Genomic DNA, 22,881 nt, shown 5'->3' with positions numbered 1-22,881 from the left:
GTCTACAGCAACTCCATGAAACTGTTTACTAAGACAGCAATGTGGAACTATATCCCCCGCCAAATTGCTAAACTTTGCATACCAAACTTTCAGTCATACCATTAATAAACCTATATCCTAAAAGAAATTAAAAGAGGAAAAGGGCCTATATGTACAAAAATATTTATAGCAGTTCTTTTCATAGTAGCCAAAAATTTGAAAGGAAGGAAGTATATTCCTTTTAGGGAATAGCTAAATAAATTGTGGTAGATGAATATGATGCCACAAGAAATGAAAGGGTGGTTTCAGAAGGAACTGCAAAGATCTTTATAAAATGAATACAGATGAAACACAATGCTCACCACATGAGAAAGGTGATAAACTAATATGCAGAAAGATACACGTTTTCAAACATAGCCAATGTGGGAATGTGTTTTGCCAAGCCTTAGGTTTTGAAGGCTTCATTTTTTTCTTTAATAGATTTGCTCAAGAGGTGGAAGAGGAAGGAAGGTACAGGTTAATTACATTTTTTTTAAAATGTCTCTCAGATTCATTACTTCTATTCCATTTTCCCTCTCAAGCCAGTCTACCACTTCAAATCTGTATTAGTGCATGAGTCTCCTACTATGTCAACCAATAGTCCAGTCTTCTGAGAAGTCTGGCTATCATTAGGAAAAGTTCTCTAATAGCCTTGAACTTGAAGCAAGCAACACATATACAAACTAAAGTTATCTACCTGGAAGACGGACTTTGCAGTAAACATCACTAGGATAGTGGCTCTTTTTTTCCCCCTCAACTGATGTTGATAATCAGAGGATCTGAACAATTACCTATTTATCAAGGAATTTTGTGTAGGTCTGGGAGTTATCGACATAGAGATCACAGTTAAACTCATGGGCTTGCATGAAGTTATCAAGTGAGAGAGTATAAAAGTGAGAAGTAAAGAGGGCCTAATACAGAGCCGTGGGGAATACCCAGTTAGGAGAGGTGATGCGCATGATGATCCAGCAAAGTTATAATATAAATCAGTAGAGTAGTGTCATGAAAGCTTAGGGTTATATATAGCACTATATATGCTACTATAAACTTTATTTCCAAAATACAGAAACAATCAAACTGTGGCATATGAATTTAATGATTATTACATTGTAGGGAAACTATGTGACCAATGTTTGAAAGACTAAATATAATTATGGTATATGAATATAACAGAATACCACTTTTCTTGAATGACAAATGTGAAGATTAAAAAGTCAAATTAAGAGAATAAGTGCAGTGACTAGGTCAATGAAGGCAACATCAAACAAAAACTCACGGGTAATAAAACTGATCCTTGTAATACAACTTGGAGCTATCTTATTGACGAAAAATTGTTCACACAGGGGTATTCTTGGTAATAGCAAAATATTGGAAATTATGAGTCCAATAATCAAAGAATGACTAAATAAAATTGTGGCATGTGAATTTAATGATTATTATACTGTAGATAATGACAAATATAGACAACATATGATGCGATACAGAATAAAAAAGAAGCAGAACCAAAAGAACAAGACACACTTTGGTCATTTTCATTTGCTGTCCCCCATGCCTGGATTCTCTCCCATCTTCTCTGCCCTCTGGGTTACTTTAGGTTTCAGTTAAAATCCCATCTTCTAAGAAAAACCTTTTCTGATTGTCCTTAATGCAAGTCCTTTCCCTCTACAGAAGACCTCCAAATTATCCTGTATGTGCACTGTGCTATATATACTTGTTTATATGTTGTCTACTCCATTAGACTTCTGCTTTTTTTGTATCTTTGGCACTTAGTACTGCATCTGCCACAGAGTAGGCACTGAATAAATGCTTATTGACTGACTCAAACCATATATCCAATCAGTTGTTAAATCTTGTCACTTTCATCACCACAACTCTCATATGTGACCCCTTCTTTCCACAGCCACTACATTAGTTCAGGCTCTCGTTACCTCATGCCTGTTAATAGCCTTCTAATTGTTCTCTCTACCTCAAGTCTTTTCCCTACTCCAATCCATCCTCTCTCCTTTCAGCTGCCAAAGTAATTTTTACTAAAGCACAGGTCTGGTAATAACTTCAATAAACTCCACTGGTTTGCTATTACTTCAAATATAAATACTTATTTGGTATTTAAAGTTTTTCCACAATCTGGCTCCTTCTTATATCTGTCCAGTCTTCTTACATATTATTCCCTTCCATTCACTCTAAAAAGTCCAGTTGATGGTGAATGGGACCTGGACCCCTAAAGGGAAAAAACCCTTGAAATTTGTGGGAACGTTCAGGGGTTTTTCCTTTTAGGGGCCCAGGTCCCATCCCCATCACAGCCATACTGGCTTATTTGCTGTTCCTCATATACAACAATCCATCTCCCATTCCTGTACTTTTCAATGGCTGTTCCTCATGCCTGCCTCTTAGAAACCCTGGCTTCAAGTCTCAGGTCAAATGCCACCACCTGCATTAAACACTGTCCAGTCTACTCAGTTGCCTTCTCCTCTGACGTTATCTTATACGTGTGTCATATATGTGGCTACGTACATACATATTGCCTCCCCCATTAGACTACAAGCTCCTAGAAAAAGTGTGTGCAACATGTATATGTGTGTATACCTAACGACAAGTTTGAATCTCAACCAAAAAATGTTGTATAAAGTTTCTTTAAAGATTTTCTTAAGGATTAAAGGAACTAAAAGAGATTAAGAAGTCCAACACCCTCACTTCATATGTAGCCAAATTGAGCTCCTACTTGTCTATGGTGACAGAGTGGGAAAGGAATCAAATACAGGTCCTCCAACTCCAAACCCAGCACTGAACATTAATTTATCTCTTCCAGTGTATTTTTTAAGACAAGAAAAAAGACCACTGCCGCAGATATAAGGAACCTTCTTGTCTAAGTTATTTCCTCAAGGAAGACGATGACTTTGCTGAAGTTGGGTTGAACTAGCCAAGACTGTAACTCAAGACTGCGTTATTCATAATGCTATCTGACCAGAGAAAGTTAATTTACGGTCAATCCCTGAAAACCCTTCCCCATCATTTAAACTAGTCTTCTAGGCAAAAAAGAAACAAATCAAAAACAAAAATCAAAAAACCAAAAAAACCCCAAAACCTTAAAGCAAAGCAACGTTTAAAAACCAAACAACCCCCCCAAGCCCTAAAATGCTTAGTTTTGCAAAGAATAGCCCATGCCGAGGGATTGGAGAAGAGGACCGTGGCTGGACAGACTTAAGCCGCGTCCCCAGGTGGGTTTCCCCAGGATTACTCTCATCTCCGGGCCTAGCCCGGGGCTCGGCGCCGACTCGGGGTGAACCACGAGCGGGGGCAGGCGCGGAGAGAGCGGTTACGCAGCCAGAGCCGGCCCCGGAGCGGATCCCGGCCGCCTCGGGGCTTCCCCAGGACCGCGCCTCAGGCGGGACGCCCCCCCACCCCGCTGCCCCCCCCCAAAGTCTTTCTCCTCAGGGAAAGGAGGCGCCCCCGGCTCCGGGGGTCTCCAGGATAGCGAGCCCGGCGCTACCACCCGGACCCCGAGCACCAGGGCCCAGCCGGCCCCTTCACTCTCTCAGGTGTCGGCGCGCCCCGAGCCCACACCCGAGGCCCGCTCTTTTTACCAAGTGAGCCGCGCCGATCGGGCCGAGCCTGTATTGTCCCCATTAACTGTTATCAGGGCTCTGCCGTAGCTGAACCGGGGAGGCGCCCTCACTCCCGCCCCTAACACCCCGGCACGCGAGGCGCCGGGTCCCGCCCGACGCTCTCTGCGAGCCGCACTCACCCCCCACCTCACGAACTCCTATTTAGCGACGTCTCTCATCGCTGACGGCGGCCATTTTGGACGCGGGGTGCTAGGGAGCGGACGTCATTACGCGGCGTCCTCTTTCAGGAAAACGTGAAAAGCGGAGGAGGCAGAGGAAGAGGAGGCGGAAAGTCCTGGGATAGAGGGGCAGGGCGAAGAACACACCTTTTACCCAATCAGAGGGGAGAAGAAGGCTTTAAAAGGAAAGAGCCGAGGCTTGGGGCGGGGCGATGTTAAGTAGGTTTGGTAGTGCTAGAGGAGGAGGAGTAAAAAAGCTTAACGGTCCCGCCCCCCTCTTGGAAAATGCGATTTCGCGAGCAACCTAGCCTGCTAACGGAACCCCGAGCGTCAGGGGCGTGACCAGGCGCGGCAGTTCACCAATTAAATGGCCGAAGGGGCCAGTACAAAGGTCCCCTTCCTCCAATCGCTCTTCTGGAGTTGGCGAGGGCTTAGTCGGCTCTTCAGGCCTCGGGAAGCCTACCGGCTCAAAGAGCTGGGGAGAGAACGGTTGGAGTGACAGCTGGATGGCGTGGGGAAATAGGGAGTTGCAACCAACCAATGAGCTCCAGCCGGGGCCGCTCCCGCGCCTCGCGGGAGGGGGTGGGGGAGAGCTTCGTCGACCAATGAGCGGCGGGGGTGGTGGTCGGGGGTGGGGCTCCTGGGGGGCTGGAGGAGCGGGGTTGGGTGTGTGGCTGCGGTGCTCTCTCGGCTGCCTCCGCCCCCGGCCTCCCCCGCCTCCCCGGCCGCCGCGTCCGCGGGGTTGGTTGAGGCGGACTGTGGGGTGCTGACTGAAGTGGAGGCGCCGCTGCCGCTGCTGCCGCCGCCGCTGCTGCTGTTGTTGCTGCCGCCGCCGCCGCCGCCGCTACCGCCGCCGCCGCTACCGCCACGCGGGAAGGAGAGAAGACGAAAGGTGAGTGGTGGGGTGGCAGCGTCTGGTCGCCGCCCCCGCCCCACGAGTCGAGGAGGGGAGCCCCGCTCCCCGCTCGGCCCCCGGAGCCGGGATCCGGTCCATCCCGCGCCACCCTGGCCTCCGGCCTGCGCTGCCCACTGCCTCCCCTGACCTGTCTTCTCTGGCCGAGCGCGGAGGGCACTGCCCCCGGGGACGGGTCCCTGCGTCCCCTGCCCTCGGAGACAGGCGGGGGACGGGGGGTGGCGGGGAATAGCCGCTGCGCTCCCGCGGCTCTGACTGCCCCTGGGGAGGGGGATCGAGGGGAAAGCGAAGAAAGCCTCGTCCCCCGTCCTTGCGCTTCCTTCCCTGTGGCGCTGTGGCTGGCCCCCCACCTATGTGTCACCATGTGTCTGTCCCCACGTCACGGCGTGTGCTGGTCTCTTCCTCCGTCACCTTGTCGGGCTATTTTCTCTCCCCCTTCGGCTTCCCCCCAGTGACGGCCCCCCCCCACTACCCCCCCTGGGCCCCCCCCCCCCCCGTTCCCGCAGCCGGCCTGCCCCCCCCCCCTCCACCCCCGTCACGGTGTCTGCCCCCCCATGTGTCTGCCTCCACCCCTCCTCACCACCTCTGTCTGTCTCTCCCTCTTACCTTCTAGTCTGTCTTCTCTTCCCCCCCATGTTTCTAGCTCCCTCAACCTGTGGATCTCTATTCCCCTTCACCCTGTAGGGATATACTCCCCCCCCCAACATCTATCCTGTGGGCCTGTCTATTTCCTGTCTGTGTCATTGTGTGTTCTGTCACTGTGTCTTGTGCCCCTTCCTTTTAGGTCACAGCTTGTGTTCACTGCGTGTGTGTCTCGGTTTTTTCTTCCCGATTTTTCCTGGATCCCTATGTATGTGTCTCTCCCCCCTCCCCTGGGACCCTCTTGTGTCATAATCCCTCATTTTAGGTGGAGCCAACTTATTTTCTTTTTTCTCCTACTGCTCTTCCTTGTGCTACTCCTGGGAATAAAATCTAAGGCCTAACACTAGATTTCATACTCCATCCTCACCACTCCCCCCCCCCCCAACTGTTCCTCATTGTGTTTCAGTGGAAGTAGAACTGTTTCCTTCCTTTCTCTGAATACCAACTCTTTAGTAGGAAAGGAAAGAAATAGCATTTTTTCATCTACTAGTTCCTACTACTTTAAACAAGGTTCTTAGAGGAATATTCTCCCCCCCCCCACTAAGTCTTTTCAGCTAAAGGAAAGTGGTAGAAAATATGTCATATTTGTTCCCAGATACAAGTCTTCTTATTCCATATACATGGGCTTACTGGGGAGGAAAATAATTTACTTGATTGTAGTCAGAGTTTACCTTTAACTCAGCTGTGTGACCCTGGGCATAGACTTCTGTCCTCATCTATAAAATGAGGGGGACCTGGACTATGACCTCCAAGATCCTTCCAACTCTAAAACTATGATTCTATTTCCTACTCTCTTTACTTACTGCTTCACTCAGCACTGTCTGCTTCCTCAAATTTAGCACTTGGTAGAAAGGAGTAGCCAATGATTTGTGAATTTTATTTCTTCATCCCCCCCCATAGTGAGATATGTGAATATTTTCCTCTTTCATAATTATATTTCCTCAATGAAATTCTGAGCATGATCTAGAAACTCAATGCAAAATGAGTGATTTTAGTGGAAGAACTTCATTGTCATCTCTCCTACTAATTAGTGATTGTTATTTTGTTTTTAAATAAAAACACATTTTTTAAATTCCCTTTATGTTCTTTCTAAAGTCATCCTCTAAGGGTTTATTTTTCAAAAGAGGAATCTGTACCCATATTTTCCCAAAACTTTTGAGCAGAAATGACAATTTTAGCATTTGAGAAACAAAGTGAGTCAGTTGTCAGTAATTTACCATTAGTATTTCCTACATCTTGTTGATATAGATACTCCCTCCAGTGGTACAGGTTGCAATTCATCCACACCTCATTCTGTGTGACTTTTGTCTGTGTGTTCCTGTATATGCTCCTTGAGAGGGTCCACTAGCTTACAGGATCCTTCTCTAAGTACTTTGACAATATATGACTACCAATAACAACTGCCCACCTGGTTATCCCTCACTATCAATATATGATTAACCCACCTCTCTTTCTAATTGTACCTCAGTTGATATCTTTTATGCTGCTTCTTATATGTAAATCTTTGTTAGGAATATGCTGCAGTTTATTGATGCCCACCGTGCTTTGTGTTGACCTCTGGTGTGCTCTCAGAGATTGTGGTATTCCTTGATTCATATCCATAAAATATTACCAAAAGACTCCTGGTGTGTAAAAAGTTGAGTTTTTGTTTTATTAAGAGAATTGGAGTTGTTAAAAAGCACCTTAGTGTTTCCCATATTCCATTCAACCCACTTTTTTGCTTTAGTTGTAACTGTACGTGTACATAAGTAATGGGTAACTAGTCCAAATTAGTACTAATTTGGTGAAGTACTCCATTTTTCTGAAGTCCTTTCTCTTTGTAAAGAAGGTTGAGTTAGAACAGTGGTTTTCAAAGTACATTTTTTCAGGGAACTACTCAGCTTATATAATTCACTGACAAACTTTTCAGTGTTACTCTAGTGCTCTCTCTTTCCCCCCTTTTTTTTTGTCTGCCCCATTCCATTCTCTAATCCCAATTTAATATTGTAAAATCAGTTCTTTACTGAAATGATAATATAAACTGGAAAAAGAAAATTAACTACTATACTTTTCCTTTCTCAGAAATTCTATGATGCTTATCTTTTATTGGTGGAACAGTAATTTGTGATGGGGGGGTGTATATGATATGAATAGTTTGCTAACTTCAGTTGATAAGATGTCAGTGTCTATCATTCTTTTAGCATTAGGTTTCTCATGCCTTTCTATTGTCAATGACATTTAGACCAGTCTAGAATCATGATGAAACTTACATTTTAGTGGTAACTGAAAAATGAAGAAAAATGTTTGGAGGTGATACATAAGGAGCCTTTTCTTTCCTTGTATTTAACCAATGGAATGTAAAAATTCTACTTCTTGACATCTTAGTCTAAGACGTGATGAGTAACTCCATGCTCTTATCTTTGAAGCACCTTGTTCTTTAATTGGAGGATCATGAAGTTTAACTAAAAGAAACCTTAGTTGCTTAACCAGCTTCTTAACAGCAAATACTACCATAAATCTTTGTTAAGTATGAGTCAGTATATGTGATCTACATCCTATCTCATAGCTTCCTTGAATTATTTTTTATTAGATAGGATCTTCATGTGAAAATTAATGTCATGCCAAGTCAACTGGCTTTTATTAATGCCTTCTATGTGCCAGGCCCTGAGGATACAAAAAATGATGAAAAGCAATGCTTGCCTTCAAGGAGTTCACAGTCTTATTTGGGAAGACTGCATGCAAACAACTTTGTTCAAAAAAGATATAAAAAGGATAAATTGGAGATAATCTCAGCAGGAAGACTCAAAGATTGTGGAGTACTGGGAAGGGTTTCTTGCAGAAGGTAGAACTTTAGTTGAGACTTGAAGGAAATCAGGGAAGCCAGGAGATGGAGATGAAGCTGGAGAGAGTTCCAGGCATGAGGAATAGCCAATGAAAACACTGGGTCTGGAGATGGAGTGTCTTGTGGGAGCAACCAGGAGGCTGTTCTCTGATGTCTAGGTTTTATGAATCTTTCTTTTTTTCCAAGTGTTTGTCTTACCGTCTTTTGATGCAAAGTCTTTTAATTTCAAAAACTGACTGGGTGAGCTCTAGCTCTTCTGCAGGTGTCTGTCTGTGAGTGGTAAGAGGAAGTTTAAAGTAAAAAGTCCTTTTATATTGTTAAGCCCAGACCTGTGATTTTACTGGTATAGGGAACTCCCTTTGAGAAAATCTCCACCAATGTAGGTCGTCTAGCGCTCTGAAATTTATAGTCTCACAGAACTACCTTGAGAAGGACTAGACAACTTCTGAGTTCCTTCCCAGTTCTGGAACTGTGATCTGACCTGAAGGTAATTGAGAGGTTAAGAGTCAAAGAGCCAGTATGTGTCTGAGGCTGGACCTGAACCTAGGTCTTTCTGGCTGAATCATGCTCTTTACCACTCACCGCCCCCCCCACCCCCTTGCCATACTGTAGCCTATCACTCCAACTTGTATTTACTACTTAAATCCAGGTATATTCAGCCCCACAAAGGATTGTGAATAATTTTGTTAATTTTTGTACAAGCATATTGTACTACTTACCTTTTTTTTCATTTTTGCCTAGTAATGAAATCTGATGCTTTTCTAGCAAAATAACTACTTTTAATGTGCATTAAGCTAGGACAACCAGCAAATCTTGTATTTGGTTTCTGTGGAGAAACTTTGTCTACTGTTTGGTTATTTTCTCGGGCCAGAGAGCGGTATACAAGAGAGAATCAATATGTAAATCAGTCAGCAAGTATTAAACACTTATGTGCTAGTGAATATGAATTTTCATTTTTCATAGATATTCATTACTTGAGAAGCAGGATGGGTGTAGTGGTTAAAGAGCTAATCTCTGAGCCTGGAAGCCCTAAGTTTAAGTTCACCAACTGACATAGACTGCATGTGTGGCCCTGGGCAAGTCACTTTAACTTCTCTGTTCTCTAGTAGGCAACTCTCCAAGACTTAAGTTGCCAATAAGATGCTACAGTTTCCTCACCTATACCAAATAAAATCACATGTCCATCTCTTATCCCTGTTACTATTTAATATTTCTTTAGTAGCAAAGTTTCTTTTCACTATTTAATATTTCTTTAGTAGAAAAGTTAGCAACAATTTTGTTTCCATAATAAATGGATTTTGAAGACCTGTTAAAAATTCGCCTTCTCTTTGTACCTAGTAGGTCCCACACAGAAGAATAAATGGGTATTTTTTTTGACTCTGCTTTCCTCACATTGTTACCTTCTTGTTTCAAAAATGAATTTATACTCATTTATACTTAGTTTTGGAGGTACTAGTTTTGGAGGTACATTTTATTATTTGAGTAAATGTGAGATCTAGACCAGTGATGTCCAGCTTTTATATTTTTAAAGTTATACATAGTTTTGCTTTTTGTTACATGTAGGGATGTAGAATAAGTATATTCAGTTCAAGAAACATTTATTTGCCTACCAAGCGTAGAGCTCTATAGCTTATTATTTGAAAGGATCTCTGTGAACTGGTTTTCTTTATGTTTCTATATTTCTCCTTGGCATACAGATGTAAAAGTGCAACAAAAATAAAACAAAATTTGAAAAACTTAGTTAATATCAATAGAAAAGTATTTTTTAATATGCAGTTACAATCCAAATTCAAAGCAGCTAGAATTTTTTTTTCTCCTTGTTCCTTCAAGTTCGAAAAAAATTGACTGCCTAAATGAAAAGACCCCACTATGTTTAAAGCCAAATGTCTTTTACTCAACCTCCCAATATTCTACACTGAAAGATATTTGGTTATTCAAATCATATTTCCATTTGGTGGAAAAACTTTGTGTTAAAATTTTGGTATAGTAGAAAGAGTCTTGACCTTAGATTTTGGAGATGTGTGGCTATAATATTTAACTGTAACTATGGGTAAACTTTTCTTAGCTTCAGTTTCCTCATTAAAATTGGAATGATTCTTTCCATGTCACAGGATTGTTTACTTAGTAAACTTTAAAGCATTATGTAAATGTGAGTTTGTTTTTTTTTGTCCAAACTTGTGATTTCTTCAGTGATTACGTTGATCTAAGTCAGTGGTTCTCAATTTTTTTTTTTTTGGTTTTAGGACTCTATTATACTTTTAAAAGTTCATGAGGGCTTCACTAACCCCCTTCCCAAAGAGCTTTTGTTTCTGTGGGCTATATCCAGGAGCATACTTGTAAATATTTAACAACTGGCTCTCTTAGGGAAAAAAAGTACACATAACACATTTAAGTTTAATCTATGTTATTAATATTTTCTCCCTCATTTTCTTACATCTAGACTATCACCAAAACAACAAATAGGTGTTTGTCTATTTTTAAGTTTAAATACTCATACTGAAAATTTTACAACTGCCAAAGCTGGTACAAGCTGGATCCAGCACACCTCTGATTATATCTATCAATATTTACTGTTTTAGTAGTTATAATCTCTTAGTATTATTATAGAAAAAAATCTTGACCTTTTGGACCCCCAGAGAGGGTGTCAGAAATCCCTGGAGTTCCCAGGCTGTGCTTAAGAAGCACTGATCTAGGATGAAAAGAAGACATAAATATAGTAATAGTAATAACAACAATAATAATAGCATTTATTTAACACTTTATGGTTAGCAAAACCCTTTATATATATAATATTGTGATCCTCACACTAACCCTGGAAGAGAGATGTTGTTATCCCCATTGTACAGAGGAGGAAATTAAGACTTACAGGTTAAATGACTTGTCTGGGGTCACATAACTACTAGGTGTCTGAGACAGGATTAAAACTCATGTCTTCTAGATTCTAAACTTAGGACTCTATCTGCATCTATCTGTTTAGGACTGTGTGACCTAGCTGCCTCTATGGTAGAGGTGCCAATTCAAAAAGTAATGAAATAAAGGGGAAATTTACTAAAACCAGATATAAGGAAATAGAAAATTTGGGAGAGTTATCAGTTTCCCCTGCTTTAGAAAATTCAGTAAGACTGAATTTATATACTTCAAAATTTTCTAATTAAAGAGAGAACACTCTAGGCATCACTTTTATTAGACTTTTTCTTCCTTTTTAATCACTGATATTTGACATTTTAGTGTTTAAAATAGTTGTTAACATAGCTCTGTGATTCAGCATTAATTGAGGATCTTGGTATCCATTTGGAACTACTAAACAGCTAAAGACTATAGGAATACAGTTTTAAAATTATTCTCACCAGAAGCAGTCAGTCAATAAGTATTTATTAAGTACTTAGTATGTGACAGGCACTGTGTTAAGTTCTGGGGATGCAAAGGCAAAAGACAATTCTTTTCCTTAAGGAACAGTTTAATGGGGGAGACAACAAGCTATGTATTGAATAAATAGGAAGTCATTTACAGAAGAAAGGCACTTTCAGAGAGACTTGGGAAAGGCTTCCTGTACAAGATGGAATTTTAGTTAGGATTTGAAGGAAGCCAAGAGATGGAAATGAGGAGAGGGAGCTTTCCAGGCTTGAGGGCCCCTGGAGAAAATGCCAGTATCTGAGAGATGGAGTGTCTTATTCTTGGAACAAGAAGACTAGTGTCACTGAATCAAAGAGTACATATGTTGGGAGTATGAGGTTTAAGAAGACTGGAAAGGTGATGGGGCAGTAGGTTATGTAAGGCTTTGAAAACTAAACAGGATTTTGTATTTCATCTGAAGGTGGATGGGGAGTCACTAGAGTTGAGTATTGAGTATGGGGGTGACATGGTTGGACCTGTGCTTTAGGAAAATCACTTTGGCAGCCAAATGATCAATAAATTTGAGTTTGGGGAGACTTAGGGCAGGTAGACCCAATAGCTCGTTATTGCAATGGTGAGGTGATAAGATACTGTACTAGAATAGCAACTGTATTGGGCGAGAAAAGGGGGTTGAATTGGAGAGCTGTTGCAAAAGTGAAATCAATAAGCCTTGACAACAGATTTTGGGTAGCAATGTTCATAATGAAATAATTTGAATGAACAATTTTAGCTGACTCTAAGATATTTAACCTCCCCATATCACAGTTTTTTCAGGAATAAAATAAACCATTATTTGTAAATAGATGGAACTGTGAAAATTCACCTTTTTCTGTGTTGGGTATTTACTTAAGGTCTCAAACTTTACAATTTATGAATAGCAGTGAAGCACTCAGGTTTCTGTTATCTCTCCACCTTGCTACAGAACTAGCCCACTTCTTTTTAAGATCAAAGATTTTCGGGATGGAGATATCACACCATTCCTTATGTAGAGCATTGTTGGGAATATGCTGTAGCCTATTTGCATATGCAATGGACTTCTCCATTATCCTTTGAACTGCAATTTATAGTCATCTTAAAGGCCATAGTAACTTTCATTTTGACTTTTTAAACATTGTACCTTTCTATTTTCATTTACATGGTCCATGTCCTATTTATAAATCCTAGAAACCTTATTAGAATATTGTCAGCTCTTGACCTGTATGAGCTCCCTGTGAGACTAATCAAGGGGAAGAAAAAATGACTGGGTGGGATTTTCCCATTGGCCTGAACATTTGAATATTCATCAGTATAGCAGCAAGAGAATATGTGGTAAGTGTTGACTGTCACAAACCTGTTTAGTCCGTGTCCTCAGTATGATGGCCTGCATAGAACTATGGTTAGATGGATTCTTAGATAACTGAATAACTGCATCCAAAGAGTCTTGATCAATGAATGTATTGTCATCCTGGAGGAAAGTTTCTGGTAGCCTAGCACAGGACTTAGCCCACCTACCTTGTTTCATTGTGTTCATCAACATATTTGATGAGTTAGAAGGTACATTTTACAAACTTTGTGGATGACAACTTAGAGGAATAGCAATTATATTGGATAAGAAAATGAGGATTTGAAACTTAAGGCTAAAAAGATAAACTAAAACTTACAAGAGCAAATTTAATAGGTACAAATGTTAAGTCCCCCCTTTAGGTTCAAAAAACCAAGTATGAGATAGAGGAGGCCCAGATTAATGCAGTAGTTCATTTGAAAAAAAACAAAAACAAAAACTTAGAGGCTTGTTATCTGTGAACTCAATAAAAAAGTAGTGTAAACTTTGGCTGAATTTATAGAAATGTAATGTCCAGATGAAGTGTAATAATTAGTTCATTGTACTCTGCCCTAGTCAAACCACTTCTGGAAGCCACTTAAGGGAACATTGATATTCTGAATCTTGAAACATTGTTATAAGGAATGATTGAAGGAAGTGGTGTTGTTTGACCTGAAGTAGGCAGGAAGAATGTGATCAGTTGGCATTCAAGAGCCTACTATGTGCCAGGCAGTATACTCAGAACCGAGGATACAAATTTAAAAAATGAAATAATCACTTTTTCCAAGGAGATATGATATACTAACTCTCTTCAACTATCTGAAAGGTCAGTTATGGGGAAGAATGCTCTGAGGAGTGGGTAGAAGTTGCAGCAAGGGATATTTTAGCTTACTATGTAAGGAAGACTAGGTGGAAAGATTGTGATGCTTTGAATGCTTTTGCATAGAGGTCTAATTCAACTCTACTTCTTCATAGATCACTTAGTGAACACAGAACAGATAGGGCACAACTAGTTGGACTAGAGATAGGCAATCCATTCAGATCCTTAAAGTTTTTTCTTTGCCTTGTCACTGGAAGGGATGGTGAAGAACTAAATGATTCATTGTACTTGTATCTGCTATACAGTCTGTCTTGGTTTTCTTTTAAAAAGGGGATGATATAATAAGAGGTTGGTTGAACCTACTTGTACCTGAAATTGGGCCACTTGAAGCTTCTTAACCTGACAAGCCTTTTTGTTTGTTGATTTTGTTTTTTGTTGGGAGGTGAGGGAGGGCTTTTCCTGGGCCTGGGCTGAACCTAGAGGAGGTGCCACTCAAATTAACTTAGTCCAAATGGCTGCTTCACCTGCCATTCTTGTAAACTTTTGCCTTTGTCACTCGCTAGAAGCAGTTAACACTACCAGTTGTTTAAGTAAGCAAGCAAGTTTCAATAACCAAAAGTACACATTATCCCACAGCCATCATCTCTGGGGTATTTGAGAGTGCATACCCTGTGCTGTTTGGGTGTATCAGCTGTAGAAATCCAGTTTCCCCAAAGGTGTGAGAAAACTTGTATTGATACAGTTTAAAGCTTTTAATGTATCTCCAACTCATGGAGAGTAAAGCCAGTTTTCTTAAAATTTAGAGAGATTTGGTATTTTGCCCAAGATGACACAGCAAGTTCGTATAGGAGTGTGGGAATATGTCATTGATTTCCTTATTTCCTGCCTGGCCTGAGATCCATTGCTAAGATTCTTAACATTACTATTAGTTATTAAAAGCTAATAAAGTACATCTCTGTTATTATGTATTAGGAATGAATGTGTGATTAGAACATTGTATCATCTGCTGAAGGATGTTGTAGTGAAAATGGAGAAACTCTGTCTTTCCTTTTAGAAGACAAGGAAAAGAAGAGTACAACCAAAGTAACCAAGTCCTCCACTTCTCTCATTGATTAGAACAGAGTAATGAAGACTACATCTCTTTTCTGTGTTACTTAAATATTTTCTTATTTAGTAATAGGTTGTTTTTTGGGGCAGTTAGGTGGCTCAGTGGATAGAGTCCTGACCCTGGAGTCTAGAAGACTCCATCTTTGTGAAATAAAATCCAGCCTCAGACACTTATTAGAGAGCTGTGTGACCCTGGGCAACTTTGCCTTAGTTTCTCATCTGTAAAATAAATCTGTAAAATCAAATCTGTAAAATAAAAATAAAACTTTGTTTTATAAAGACATCACAAGTAGCTGGGGAGCTACCTCACTACACCTTGATTAATCCAGGAAAGAGGCTTATAATTGTACTAGTATGAAAACCTGGGAATTCTAATCCTTAAGCCAGAGCTGGGTAAATAGGACAGTCCCCTTTTATGATTTGCTGAATCAACCACAATCCTACCAGGGTACTTATTTAACTATCCAGGTCCTAACCTCAAATCACTAGAGACCAGACTGTGGTTAGCAATAAGTGAGCAAAATGTTGTAGATGAGATGCTTTAGATCAATAGACATTCAGAATCTGTGTGCTTAACCTGGTTCTGTGTATCGGTATGTGGGATTATAAGCAGATGGGGAAGGTTCTTGTGGAAGGTCTAGGAGAGATCATTTCGTCGCCACGTTTGATTGTCAAATATATACAATTAATCTTCCATTCTTTCTCATTTCCTTGCCCTAACTTCTTAAATGAAATTAATTGATTAGCAGCTGTATGCTGTACACTACAGAGACAAAAAAAATAGTTCTAAGACACCTATTTCATGGTATACCAGCCTTTAGACAATAAGACTTTTTCTAACTGGAACCAACCACAATATAGGTGATCAGTCTTCTTTGAGGATGTTGATGAGCAATATTTAGTTGAACCAGAGTTCTGTATTCAAATCAGAAAATTTTAAAAATCCTGAAAGCAATTTCTTGTTTCTTGAAGATAGGTTGGTGATAGCATCATGTCTTAGAGAATGGCAATTCAATGGAAAGAATACTGAATTTGGAGTTAAAGAACTTGGATTTGCATCCTGGTCTTGCTCCTTAATACCTGTGGAATATGGGCAAATCATTTCCACTCTCTGAGCTTTAGTTTCATTATGTGAAATGATGGAGTTGAACTAGATAATTTCTAAGGTTCTTTCTAACTGTGAGTCCTGTAATTCTTTGGCTTTTTAACTAGAGCTGTTATATAGTATCTGTCACTAGGGATGACCCTATGTCAAAATTACTGAAGAGAAAATTTAATTTTTGGGTGGGAAATTGAACTCGATGCTCTTCAAGATGTATGATATTGAACATTTTAAATTGTTGGGTGGGAAATTGAACTAGATGCTCTCCAAGATGTATGATATTGAACATTTGGTGAAATGTATGCTTTAAGGTTTCCTTCTTGTCAGAAGGATTATAGATGTGCACTCAGACTTAGGAAAATTCAGTTTAAAAGCACTTAAATCAGGAGGTAATCACATGATTTCTGTTTTACCAAAAAAAAAAGTCTGCAAATTTCTTTTTAAATGAGTTTGCTTAGTACATTTAAGAGTTTCTTTAAACATGATAGACTACTTAATGAGAAAATTTAAGACTAGAACTATTGCATATTATGTAATCATTTAAGAATCTAATGTATGGAGAATGCTATGCTAGAAAAATTAGATGTGACTGGATACCTGCCCTCATAGGGTCTTTTTTTACCTGGGTAGAATTGAAGGTTAATTAGAAGTTAAAGATATCAGAAATTATGAAGTAAGCTAAGAGTAAAGAAAAGCTTTTTTGTTTTGCATAAAGCAAGGTCAGTTATATGGAGTTTATCTCAATTCAAGTTGTTTTTTTTTAAAGCGTTTATTGAACACCTACTATTTGCAAAACAGTATACTGGAAACACAGAGAAAAAGTAAAAACAAGATTCTTTCCCTCAAAGAACTTACTTTCTTTTCACAAGTAAATATATAAATTGACTTGATATTCAAGTCAAAATAGATTTTTCTGCTGCATGAAAAGTCAAATTTTTATTTACTTTTAACCTCTTGTTCAGTCCTGAGCATTCAAACAAATCTAAAAAAAAATTCTTTCCTAAATACTTATACCTCATGTCTGTGACATATATTTTTGTAGGCAAGAAAAGTATACAGTATAATATGTTCACTGTTAGTTTAAGTTTGGAAAATATTTGATTTGCCTTAACTCATTATTTATATAATTTATACATTTAACACAAAATTTAATGGGATAGTAGGGCCCAATGAACTACTTCAATACTTTACCTTTTAGTGATATTGGGTAACGACTTCCTATTCTTTCTTTATAAAGGATTTTAGTAGGCTCCCATAATCTCTTCAAAATAAATTTTACAGCTGGATTGCCAGAGGTATGGAGAAACCGTAGCACTATACTTCCTGTTCTATAGCTAAACCAACTGTAAAATTGGGTAAGTGTAGGACTACACTGAAAAACAGATTCTCTGTTTGAGTTAAGGTTTCCTGGATAAATCGCCAAATAAATGTAATCAAAAATGTTTATTTGTGTTGTGCTTAGTTGAAAATAACATTTTCCAGAAAAAAAATATACCAAGAAAAATACCAATGCCCATCCTTTTTATTTTGATTTTTTTAATAGTGTGCAGCTGCAATGTATCATTATTCTGTTTAATGTATGAATTAAAATGTACTTCTAAAAAACAGAGTTTTTAAAAAGGAAACAGCTTTCTCCAGATGTTTTTTTAATAATCTATTTATTTATTTATTTATTTTTTTTTTTAGTTTTCAACATTCACTTCCATAAGATTTTGAGCTTTCTATTTTCTCCTCCTTCCTCTCCTCCCCCACCATTTGATATAGGCTCTACTTATACATTCTTATTAAGTGTATTTTCCCATTAGTCATGATGTAAAGAACAATTAGAACTAATGGGAGGAACCATGAGAATGAAGCAATAAAACAAAACAACAAAGAAGAAGGAGTGTAGATAGTATGCTTCGATCTGCATTCCGACTCCGTAGTTCTTTCTCTGGATGTGGATAGTATTTTTCATCGTGAGTCTTTTGGAGTTGTCTTAGATCCTTGCATTGCTGAGAAGAGCTAAGTCTATCAAAATTAGTCATCACACAACGTGACTGTTGCTGTGTACAACATTCTCCTGGTTCTGCTCATTTCACTCAGCATCAGTTCATACAAATCTTTCCAGGTTTTTCTGAAGTCTGCCTGGTCATCATTTCTTATAGCACAATAGTATTCCATTATATTCATATACCACAGCTTGTTCAGCCATTTCCCAACTGATGGGCATTCCCTCAATTTCCAATTCTTTGCTATCACAAAAAGAGCTGCTATTTTCCCATTTTTATGCTCACTTTGGGATACAGATCTAGAAATGCTATTGCTAGATCAAAGGATATGCACAATTTTATAGTCCTTTGGGCATAGTTCCAAATTGCTCTCCAAAATGGTTGGATCATTTCACAACTCCGCCAACGATGCATTAGTGTTCCAATTTTCCCACATCTTCTCTAGCAGTTATCATTTTCCTGTTTTGTCATGTTAACCAATTTGATAGGTGTGATGTGATCCCTCAGAGTCTTTTTCTATTTGCATTTCTCTAATCAATAGTGATTTAGAACATATTTTCATATGACTATAGATAGTTTTAGTTTCTTCCTCTGAAAACTGCCTGTTCATATCCTTTGACCATTTATCATTTGGGGAATGACTTGTATTCTTATAAATTTGACTCAGTTCTCTATGTATTTTAGAAATGAGGCCTTTATCAGAGACATTGGTTGTAAAAATTCTCAGTTTTCTGCTTCCCTCCTAATCTTGGATGCTGTGTTTATGCAAAAACTTTTCCATTTAACGTAATCAAAATTATCCATTTTGCATTTCATAATGTCCTCTGTCTCTTGTTTGGTCATAAGTTCTTTCCTTCTTGATAGATCTGAAAGGTAAACTATTTCTTGCTTTCCTAGTTTGCTTATGGTATCAGTCTTTATATCTAAATCCTGTACTTATTAGGACTTTATCTTGGTGTAGGGTGTAAGATGTTGGCCTATGCCCAGTTTTTGCCATACTGTTTTATAGGTTTCCCAGCAGTTTTTTGTTAAATATTGATTTCTTATCACAGAAACTGGAGTCTTTCCAAATGTTTTTTAATCTTTGTTTATAGCTGGAGGGCTTTAAATGTTCATTTTCTCCATGACCTCCTTATTTTCTACTAATGTGGATTCTAAAAGGAAATCACTGAATTAGTCAAAAAAAATCCTTGTTTTTCAGGGATGATACTTGGTCATTGCTATTTAATTTAAATTATTAAGATGTCACTATTTGTTTATCCAAAGTTCTATCATCTGCCTTGCATTTTAAATGGATATAGTATAAGTAAATATCTTGAAGTAGTTTATTATGTTTTGGGTGCTGGAGCCAAGGACTTTGTAAATGCTATTGGCCTCTATTGCCTTAATATTGGAAAATTTTCTTAAATATATGGTAAACCTCTTCATCTTCATTTTCTTTCTAAACTGGTATTGTGGTTATTTTCTATATAATTGGTCAATTAGGCACTACCTCATGACATATCTATTTTCTAGTTTAAATCTTTTACTTTTTATCTTTTCCACTTTATTTTGTCTGAGTTTAAGCTCCTTGAAATTGAGTATAGTATTTTGTACTTTTTCTTTATCCTTCAGACTAACTTGTTTATAGTGTTTCTATTGCCAAAGGGCCATGGAGAAAGCATAAACAGTTTTCAACCTACTGTCAATGACATAGCATAAAAAATATCACCCAAAGAAAGGAACTTGACAAACACTTGTTGATTGTCTGAGTGTCATCAGCATAGAGATGCTAATGGAACCCATGGGGAGTGCTTATATTTTGGAAGAGAGTGTAGATCAATTGAGAGAAGAGGGCCCAGGACAGACTCTCTGGGAAAGCCCCTTCTTAGTGGATGAGAAGAGGAGAGTGATACAGCAAAGGAGACGAAGTTAGAGTGACCAGACAAGAGAAAAACCAAGAGAGCAATACCCACAGAAGTCAAGGGACTAGAGTGTATCCTAGGGGGAGCGGGAAGGGCCAACAGTGTCAAATTTAGCAGTTAAGACAAAACTGGTCATTTTGTAGAGAGCTGTGGCATCAATTGAGTTATGGCATCTCAGGCGAGATTGCAGGGGACTGGTAAGTGAGTGGTGGGTTAGGGAATGGAAACAGTGAGTTTGGACAGCCCTTTCTAGGAGCTTGGCAGTGAAAAGGAGAAATGATGTGGGACTGTTGCTTCAGTGATTGGCAGGATCAAGTGAAATGTTTTTTGTTTTGTTTTGTTTGTTTTTCAAGGATAGTTCAGATGTGGTTATGTTTGTAGGCAATAGGAAAGGAGAAATTGAAAAGAAAGGGTATGGTTGGGGGTGAATACTCCTGGATTGAATGGGATCAAGAGCACAGTTTCCAACAAATTGAGGAGCTCTTTCCCTGCCCTCTGGGGCAGTTAGAGGAAAACAGACAAGATTTATACAGAGTAAGGTGTGAATGGATTTCACTGGAGGAAATACTTATATCAGTATGGTCAAAGACCTACAAATCCTAACTTTGATACCATATAGAGCAAAGCTCTGATTTGGGACTAAAGATCGTATAACTACTATTTGATATTTTAGAGTATAAAATGGGACAGAAGTCACTCAATTTTTGTTAAAGATTTCTCTTATACAAAGTATTGCAAGGGCTCTTTACCAGCTCTAGGATCACATAAAGATTTTTCTATTAAGCCTTTAAAGTTCTTCATAACCTAGCCTCTTGCTATCTTTCCAATTTTCTTATGCTTCTTTCCGCATAGTCTTCAATTCAGCTACTCTGGCTCATTTACTGTTCCTCGAACACAGTCTTTCCTTACTTCCGCCTCTTGGTTTTCTTGGCTTCCATCAGGTCTCAATTCAAATCCGACCTTCTACAACAGGCCTTTTCCATCCCCCCAACTGCCTTCCATTCTGAGATTACCTTCCAGCTACAATATATTTGCCTTATGTGTACCTAGTTGTTTACATGTTGTATATCCCATTAGAATGAAAGCTCCTGTCTTAGTGTGAGTGTGTCTTGTCTCCCCAATCAAATTATAAACTCATTAAGGTAAGGAATATGTCTTAAGCTTTATTGTATCTTCTAGAATGCATTAATCTGTGCTTTGTAGGTGCTTAAATAAATGTCCCAAAAGACTTAGTGCAGTTTAAGCTATTAAAGCTTAATTTTTTAAATAGTTTTTAACTATTAAAGCTTAAAAGTGACCTAAGACTTTTGGGATGCCTTTTATTTTAATATACCACCAATTAACTGTTAGTATTAATCCATCAAACAGTATTTTGCAATAATTTATTGCGTTCTAGGCAATGTGGTAAGTATTTAAGAGAACAAAGAAAGAAAATTGCTCATGGTCACAGAGCTAGTATAAGGCAAGACTTAAACCTAGATTTTCCTGATTATGAGGACAGGCCTTGTCCCCATTACATCATATTGATTCTCACTAGAAAAAACGTTGCTGTTAAAAATATGAGTTTTGGGGAGCAGCTAGGTGGCATAGTAGATAGAGCACCAGCCCTGGAGTCAGGAGGACCTGAGTTCAAATGCGGCCTTAGACACTTGACACTTAGTTGTATGACCCTGAGCAAGTCATTTAACCCTGATTACTTCACCAAAATTTTATGTTTTTTTTGCTTCTAGGAAGAGACTGGAATCATTACAAGTACTGTACAGTTTCCCAAAACCATAATTCTCTTTTCTTCCAAGAGATCTTCCAAAGAACTTATCTAACTTTTCAATTTTGGACTACCTTGACGTGTGTTTGTGTGTGTGTGTTTATGTATTGGTGGACAAGCTCCATACAGCCATATGTTCTGCAAAACAGGTTTATTTGTTTTTTTCTATTTGTATTTTCCTTTGTCATTCTCATTTAGCAGACTGATGATGTTCTGGGACTTGTTGTCATCAGAACTTTATTATCAATAAACAAGAGCATCATTAGAACCTTTTTATCTATAGATAAATATAAAATTAAAAAAACCCTCTTCCATTTGAATTCAGTGCTGGACATCCTCCATTATAATAGCAAATACCTTTAGTGAACCCAAACTTCCCTGTTCTATGCCTTGATAATAATTGGAAGGTTGTCAAATCAATCCATCACTGTTGTATTGCAACCTGTGTTGCTCTAGAAGTCCTGTATAATTTCAACACACAGTGGGAGACACCCTGCTGCAGTAGAGTCCCTAAAGCAGTATTCTGCTCCAGTGAATTAAATGTCCTTTACTCAACAAACAAGCACAATGAGATCTTGTTTTATCTCTGCCCTTCTGTCAGCCACGTGACTGCATGCACCAGGTCCATTATAGAACACAACTGAAAAAAAAAAAAACCCTCTTCTGTTTCACTTCCATGCATCCCCATCTAGGATGCCCTGAAATATACAGACTGTTCTTATAAAGAATCCTTAAAGATAGGTAATCAGGCATATAGATTGGCAGCCACAGATATCTTTTGATTCGTCATTTCCTATTAGCCACAATTTCCATGATTTTTTCTAAGCACCAATATCATTCCTTTTCCATTCTGAAAATTGATCCCTCCATTACTAAATTATTATCCCTAAATTGTGTTACTTCCTGAGTGGACATTGCCTTTGACCTATTTTGATCTACTTGCTTTTCTCATCAAAGCTTTCTTTAATATGATTTTTTTAAAAGTTAATTTTTGTTTATTTTTAAAACAGAAGCTTTTTTATTCTTTTTTTTTGTTCAGTTCCACACTTCCCCCCCAACACACACAATGAGAAGACAAAAAAAAACCCTCTAAAATTGCTTAATGTAATTTCTACTTCCTCATGCAATCCACCAATGTTATGATGTTAGAACCCAAGTGTGGTGGCTTCAGTTTCATTGATAGAGAAAAAAATTTTTGAGAAATTTTGACAAGTACTTTATATTTTTCTTCATATGTCTTCCCCTCTCAAACTCCCTTCCCTCAACCCCTCCCATCCCCTTGACATTTCATTCTTAAATTCTCTCTCACCAAGCCATCTATAAA

At 38.9% G+C, this 22,881-nt stretch overlaps 2 protein-coding genes across 6 annotated transcripts in view; one reads left to right on the top strand and one right to left on the bottom strand.

The window, feature by feature from the left end:
* CCNK (cyclin K) overlaps window positions 1–3,872 on the bottom strand; it is a 39,536-nt gene extending 35,664 nt beyond the window's left edge. For 2 of the 4 annotated variants that reach the window (XM_027849084.1, XM_027849082.1), the window contains exon 1: window positions 3,761–3,870. The gene's annotated coding sequence lies outside the window, so the exon portion shown is untranslated. Of the gene's footprint in view, window positions 1–3,760 lie in introns of all 4 variants that reach the window. The other 2 variants (XM_027849085.1, XM_027849083.1) reach the window with 2 other exon arrangements.
* Window positions 3,873–4,633: 761 nt separating this feature from the next.
* The window catches only part of SETD3 (SET domain containing 3, actin histidine methyltransferase), a 120,109-nt gene continuing 101,861 nt past the window's right edge, over window positions 4,634–22,881 (top strand). The window contains exon 1 of one of the 2 annotated variants that reach the window (XM_027849179.1): window positions 4,634–4,691. The gene's annotated coding sequence lies outside the window, so the exon portion shown is untranslated. The remainder of the gene's footprint in view (window positions 4,692–22,881) is intronic. The other variant, XM_027849177.1, reaches the window with a different exon arrangement.

This window comes from Vombatus ursinus, unplaced genomic scaffold (assembly GCF_900497805.2).
Source record: "Vombatus ursinus unplaced genomic scaffold, bare-nosed wombat genome assembly UNPS02007284.1, whole genome shotgun sequence".
NCBI lineage: Eukaryota > Metazoa > Chordata > Mammalia > Diprotodontia > Vombatidae > Vombatus > Vombatus ursinus.
Note: the sequence above shows the minus strand (reverse complement) of the source record. Positions and strands in the feature narration are given on the sequence as shown.